This window comes from Pelodiscus sinensis, chromosome 1 (genome assembly GCF_049634645.1).
Source record: "Pelodiscus sinensis isolate JC-2024 chromosome 1, ASM4963464v1, whole genome shotgun sequence".
Classification (NCBI taxonomy): Eukaryota; Metazoa; Chordata; order Testudines; family Trionychidae; genus Pelodiscus; species Pelodiscus sinensis.
In genome coordinates, this window is record NC_134711.1 from 50372162 (window position 1) to 50379108 (window position 6947).

Genomic DNA, 6947 nt, shown 5'->3' on the forward strand with positions numbered 1-6947 from the left:
ATCTGATGATGGCCCATAAAAGATTTATATTAATTGATAGACAAAATATACCAGCAATGCGTCCTTTTCTTTAATTTCATGTTAAGTGAATAAAGTGAGTCACTTTAGTGATGTTTCATTAAGTTGTCATTTCCATGTTCTTACTCTGGATTTCACTTTTCAAGATACAGACATATCTTCTGCCTAAAAGGACTTTGAAATCCCCTTATTGTGAAGTTTACAGGGAGACATGCCAAACTTCAGCAAGGGAAATCAAAGAGTTAGAGGCACGTTATCCAGGTGCTGTATCTCATTTTCATTTGGCTATATTGTGCAACATCTCCAGAATGAGTGCACTGAGTGTTCCAAAGGGGCTGAGAAAGCTCTGTAATCATGACAAAGGTGAGTACTTTGGCAGATAAGCTCAAAGGAGACAAAGTGTTCTTTTTATATGAATAGCTGTTTGCAGAAAAAGGATGATCCATGAGACTATATCAGGGTGAACTTGGAGATGAAATTTTGTCTTAGACGCAAAAAGGGAATCTTGCATCAGTAGTGAGTAAAAAGGAGTAACAGTGGACATAGCAATTTATAATGGTAAATAACGTAGCCCTTTTTAAGTATATAAAGGACTAAAATGAATATATCACTCAAATATAGGTGAGCTATGAGGGGAAGTAAGGTGACATGAGACATCTGATACCAGAGAATGAGTCTCTGATATGTAGTCCTGCCAATGGGAAAAATAGAAGAAGAAGAGAGAATGTCTTGAAGAAATACAAGGTATTATTTATTGACTGGACTGATGGCTGTCTGGATTAGCCGTGTTATGTTATGCCTTTATTTTGTTTTAGTTTTATTTTTTCTATATTCTTATATGAATCTTGTTTTACTCTAACCCATGTGGTTCTAAGAGACTTTACACTGTGATTTGTGAAATATCAGGTGCTTTGACCTGGGGAAATTAAGCTTCTAAAGAAATAATGAATGATAGGTGTCTGTGTGCTACTCCCACCTTGGAGTCTTAGCCAAGATCTCAGGGAAAAGAGTATGACTTGCAAGGCTGCATCCTAATGCAGCACAGGAAATGCTTGCTAACAACAGAGAAGAGTCACTTGACACTTTAAAGGCTATGTCTAGACTGAAGAGCTTTTTGGGGGGGTACCCCGGAAAAGCTCTGCCGCATCCAAGGAACGCGTCTGCTTTTTTAGAACAGTTTCTGAAAAAGCGACATGTTCTTTCAGCATCCCTGTATTCTTCTCGGTGAGAGGAATAAGGGATATTCTGAAAGAGGAGATTTTTCCAAAATTTGGCCCCAGGTTGATGGACCAAATTTTGGAAAAGCCTCTTTTGGAAAAAAAGCGGAAAAAGATACTCAAATTGCAGTTCACAATTTGTGTATTCTTTTCTGACTTTTCCCGGCAATGTAGACATAGCCTTTGGTGCAAAGTGACCCTATGAGATTTTCAAGACCCAGAGACTTTTTGATCTGAGGGAGAACCTCATTGCTAAAATTAACATACAACTTTCATATGAGACAAATTATAATAGTGAGACAGTTTCCATTAGCCAGGAGTTCACAATGTGAACATATTCAAGTCCATTGCCTGCCAGAGTCAAAGGAATTCAAGATCTCAGAAGACAGCTGGATGGAAAATATTGGGGTGTTTTCATAGAAAACTAAGATAACAATGAATAACAATTATTTTGTCAAAATTTTAGTGAAAAATAGGACTTTTAAGTTTTTGGGGGTTCTTGTTTTTCTGTCAAAAGACTGAATGCTTTTGAAGAAAGAAAATCTCCATGCAATTTTTTTTTCATTTAGTGGGAAAACCTAATATTCCATTGAAAAAGTGTTTTGAGGGAAAAATTTCAACCAGCACTAAGCTACGGGAAACTGTTTTCTCCCTGGTCATTCCTTGTGGATCAGAGGACTCAACTAAAATACCAGCTCTCTGTTAGAAACCAAACGAAAATAACTTTTTAAAACTGGGCTAACAGCACTGATCACAAAGATTATACTCAGAGTCATGTGACTCTGGCCACCTCACTTATCTCATTTAGCCAGGCTTAGGGTTAAACCAGCCTGATAAAAAAGCCCAACCCAGCGCCAAAAGAAATCAATAAAAGAGCCAACATTGTCTTCTTTAGACATTAGACCATGCCCAAAGTTTAAAGCTGGATTTCTGTTCATTGTTAGTACTGTGGTAGTCGCAGTCAAGATCAAGGCCTAGTCTACTAGGAGTTGTCAATAGAATGAGCTGCTCTGACTTGCCCCCCAAAATTATACGCAGCTTTGGGACGGGAGAAAATTTTGTGTACCAAAGTTTAAAGCAAAGCTTAATTTGGGGTATTTTAATGGTTTAAATCAAAGAGTTCACACAACTCCAATGGAGATGTAACATCATCAATCTAGCACAGTGCCTTTATATTTCATAAGCCACACTCCTGTCTTGACATGTTTTCTTGCATATGATACAGCACTCTCAGTAGGTGCTGTGTTATCCCTTTGCCTTCTCACTTCATACCACATAACATTGCTCAGCTCTGAGTGTTTGAAATTTTTATGAAGCATTCAATCAGTACACTGGAAAAAACCACAAACAAACAAACAAACAATCCCCAACTCAGATAGTTCATTCTACAAATGTTGTTTCAATGGCTTCTTGTTTTGTGCTCAGTTCACTTCTTCTCAGACTGCTCTGATGTTTTACTTAAGACTTCTGTGTCTCTGACAATAGCCTTTGTGCATTAGTAGCTGTCCATAATTCCACTTTATTTTTGCCCTGCTGGTCAGGTTGATTATCATCACCTTTTTTCCTGAGCAGGGCTGATGAAAATACTTTGACTCTTTGTTGTTCCTGCCATTCTCAATTTTCAGTCTGTTACTTAATTCCAGGCCTATCCTGTTTCTTTTTTCCTAGACGTTTTATTACTGCCTTAGCTGTTGTGTTTTTTCTTTTTAGGTTTACAAGAGATTTTTATGTTGCTCCATTTTTTTTCAGAAATAAAGAAAAAATATAAAAGCTAAACAAATAAGATAACTTTTTTCCTGATGGCATTTGTTCATTTGGAATGTCAGTACATTCATATATTTAATGTCGGATAGCTTCCTGGAAGTAAATGTAATCACTTGGATACCTAACAGATCTAGGCTGATGCCTCATATGTGACTACTAATGAATCAGCCAGTCAAATGCTGGAAAATTATAGGTAATGTGGCTAGGGAGCAAAATAAGCAGAGGGCTTAAAGTGTAATTGGAACACAATATAGATAGCAGACCAAAAGAAAGACCAGAGGCTTATTATGGATAATACATTAAATCCATCAATGATATCAGCTTAATTAAGAAAGAAAAACTAAGTCTTAAGGCACATCTGCTGTTTCTGCTTCAGAATTTTTGTCTTTAAATAATTATTTAGATTTGGTCCTCGTCTTAGAGAAAAAATGTTAGATATTGAAAAAGCACAGAACAAGGTTTCCAAACTGAAACAGAGTTTAGTCTGGTTTAAGGCATTGTACAAGATTTGCCAGATTTTGCCTTTAGTAATTAGAATTAAACAGTGCCTGGAGTGTAGTATAAATTCTAAAAGTTAAAAAAAAATGGACTGGTGGCTGAGCAGTGTTTCAGACAGTCACTAAGTCAAAACCAAAAGGTCATAGATTGAAGTTAAATAGGATGCTGACCTATAAGTAAGTCTATAAACATGATGCTGAAATATGGAACATGTCAAGGACTTAACTCTAACAAGAATTTGAATTAGTTAAAGAAGGAGATGGTTAAATTGTTAGAGAATGAGGTAATTGGCGTTTCAGAGGTTATATATAGATTGGTTTGATTTTGTTCTTGATGAAAACAAATTAAATAAAATAGTCTTGAGGGGATTAGGGTTGAGACTTTATACTCTATATGGTCTCATGTCTTAAACATTACTACTCTGTGGTTCTAATCAATCTCAGTTCTACTGAGTGAGCTGTGACTGCCTGTAAAGTAACTATAGATACTGTAGGTAGAATTGGGATAATTAAACATGTCTGGAATGGTTTTTTTCACACTCATAACTAATGAGTTTTACAACATGTTGGGGCAGTGTCACTGTATACGCCAAAAAATAAAGTGAAATTATTTATCAGTAAATTGTTTAGAATTTCCATCATGAGTAAATATGAACTTTTATATACACAATTTAATACATGAGGAATTGAGAGATTACATCTGCTAAGCACAACAATGCCATACTCATTTCTGCTGTATTCATGCACCTATGGAAATCAGCATTAAAGGCTCAGAGATCAATTGTTTAATAATAATAATTCATAATACATAATTATATACTTAATAAATAAGCAAACCAAACTGCCTTGCCAAAACAGGTATCCAAACATAAAACAAACTGATGGATGCTCAGTCCTAATACAGATAATCCATCCACGTGCAAGAATAGACCACTGATAAAAAGGCCAATGTATCAACTTCTTACAATACAATTCCAGAAATGATTTCTATATAAAGTCATGCAGGCTAAATTTTAAACAAATGAAGCCAGACAGTCATGCAAAGTTAATGGTATATGCAAACAGATGTGTCACCTGGGTGACTGCATGTAGCAATATAGGTGCACAATTGAATGTGTATTTTCCCCGTGCAAATGGAGCTCTTTTAAATGAATATTTTGCCTGAGATGTCTATGTTATTAGTGTGAATAAAGGGAGTTCGCATATTAAGCCGTATCTAGGAGTGCAGTTCATAAATCAATGCTGGCTTCGTCTTGTACATCTGGATAATGCTTTTGACAGTGCTTCAGGATCTCCCTATTTACCCTTTCAAATTAAATGAAATTGAATGGTGTATATACAGAGCAGCTAAGCAAAATAAGCTTTCTGTTGCTTTCAACGCATCCCTTTATGCGATCATTCATCCAATGGTTAATAGCCAAATAAATGTACAGATCCCCAGGATTTGATCAGTGAGCGTTCTGACGGTATGTCCAGACTAGTGACAGTGCACATGTCCATTCACTGTGCCCGTGCATCCTTTGGAAAGTTGATTCCCTGTGTTTTTATTGTCAGAGATCTGTGGATGGAAAGTTCCTGGTCAACAATGCAGTAGTTATCTCTACTCTTCTTTATGAGTGAGAGACATGGGCCACATTCTGAAGCCATCTGAAGTGTCTGGAGTGGGACCAACACCTTGGTCCCCTTAAGTGCAGCCTAGGGAGATTCTCCGTATCAGGTGGGAAGATCATCACACCAATACAAGAGTTCTCTCTGCAGCTAGCACCACCAAGATTGAATAAAAGATTAGGAAATATCAACTTTGTTGGGATACGTCTAGACTGCACGCCTTTTTCGACAGAGGCTTTGTGGACAGTATCTGTCGACAAAGCCTCTGTCGAAAAAGAGTGTCTAGATTACATTATGTGGATCAAAAAATCGATCCGCTTTTTTGAAAAAGAGCGTCCAGACTGCCAGATGTTCTGTCGACAAAAGAAGGCACCCGGAAGTGCTTCTGGCAGGGCATGGGGCAGCTTTTATTTCCAGGTTCTGCTGCCTGCCCTTTGCAGAGACGCATGCTTAAAGGGATCTCCCTGGATAACCATTGCTCTGCTCATGGTTCTGGCTTGCCTATCTCCTAGAGGGAAAGCAACGCTGCTGCTAGTGCTTCCTTTGGTTGCTCTGCTTCCTCAGATACCCCAGCAGTTTATTTGCAGGTTTTTTTTTCTGCTTTCCACCTTTTATTAGGCCATGGAGCCTGAGCTTCCCCTGGGCAGGCGATGGTCCCACGCTGCCCTACTGCAGCTTCTGCTGCAACTGCATGACTCTGTCATGAATCTCCTGCCCCATATGGACCCGGACTGCACCGAGGAGACCCTCCTCTGGGATGCAGGATCTCTGACCTTGCCCCCAAACTTTTTTGGGGACAGGCAGATTTGGAGGCACGAGACGAGGTCGGACTGGTGGGACCAGCTTGTCATGCAGCTCTGGAATAATGACCACTAGCTCCGCAACTTCCAGATACAGAAGACCACATTCCTGGAGCTGTGTGCCTGGCTCACCCCTGCTCTGAAACACCAGGACACCCACCTGCAGCCCGCCATCCCCCTGCCGAAGCGGGTTGCAATCACTCTGTGGGAGCTGGCCATCCTCGACAGCTACCATTCTGTGGGACACCAATTTGGCATGGGGAGGTCTACTGTCGGGGCCGTCTTGATGGAGGTAAGTCACTGTCAGGGGATAGGCCCTGCTGAGTGGTGGAGGGGAGTTGAGAAAGGCTGACTGCCAGGCAAGGGCAAGAGGGAGTGGGAGATGGAATGGCTCGCAGAGGCTGCTCCTTGGCCACCCCTGCACTGATGCGGAGAAGGAGGGGGGGTATCCTGACAAGGAGAAGGTGGGTTGGGAGGGGGAGGGTTCTCCTCCCAAGCGCTTAGGTAACCTGTCTAACTCCCTGGTTTCTGTCTGTCTAATTTGTCTCATGCTGCAGGTGGTGAGGGCCATCAATGTGGAGCTGCTGAAGAGGCTCATCTGTCTCGGGGACCTGGACAACATCATTGCTGGGTTTGCTACCCCTGGCTTCCCAAATTGCAAAGGAGCCCTTGATGGGACACACATCACAATCCGTGCACCGCCCCATCGAGCAGCCCAGTTTATAAACAGGAAGGACTACTATTCCATGGTGCTGCAGGTCCTCGTTGACCATCGGAGACACTTTATGGACATTTGTGTCAGGTGGGTGGGGCGGGCACATGATGCCCGCATATTCAGAAACTCCTACATGTACCACAAGTTGCAGGCAGGAACATTTTTCCCCCAGTGGCACCTCGCGCTTGGGGACGTGCAGATGCCGGTGTGCATAGTGGCCAACACAGCCTACACCTTGCTCACATCCAGATGGCTCATGAAGCCCTACACCGGCCACCTGGAGGTGAGCAAGGAGCTTTTCAACACGCATCTTAGGGTACGTCTACAC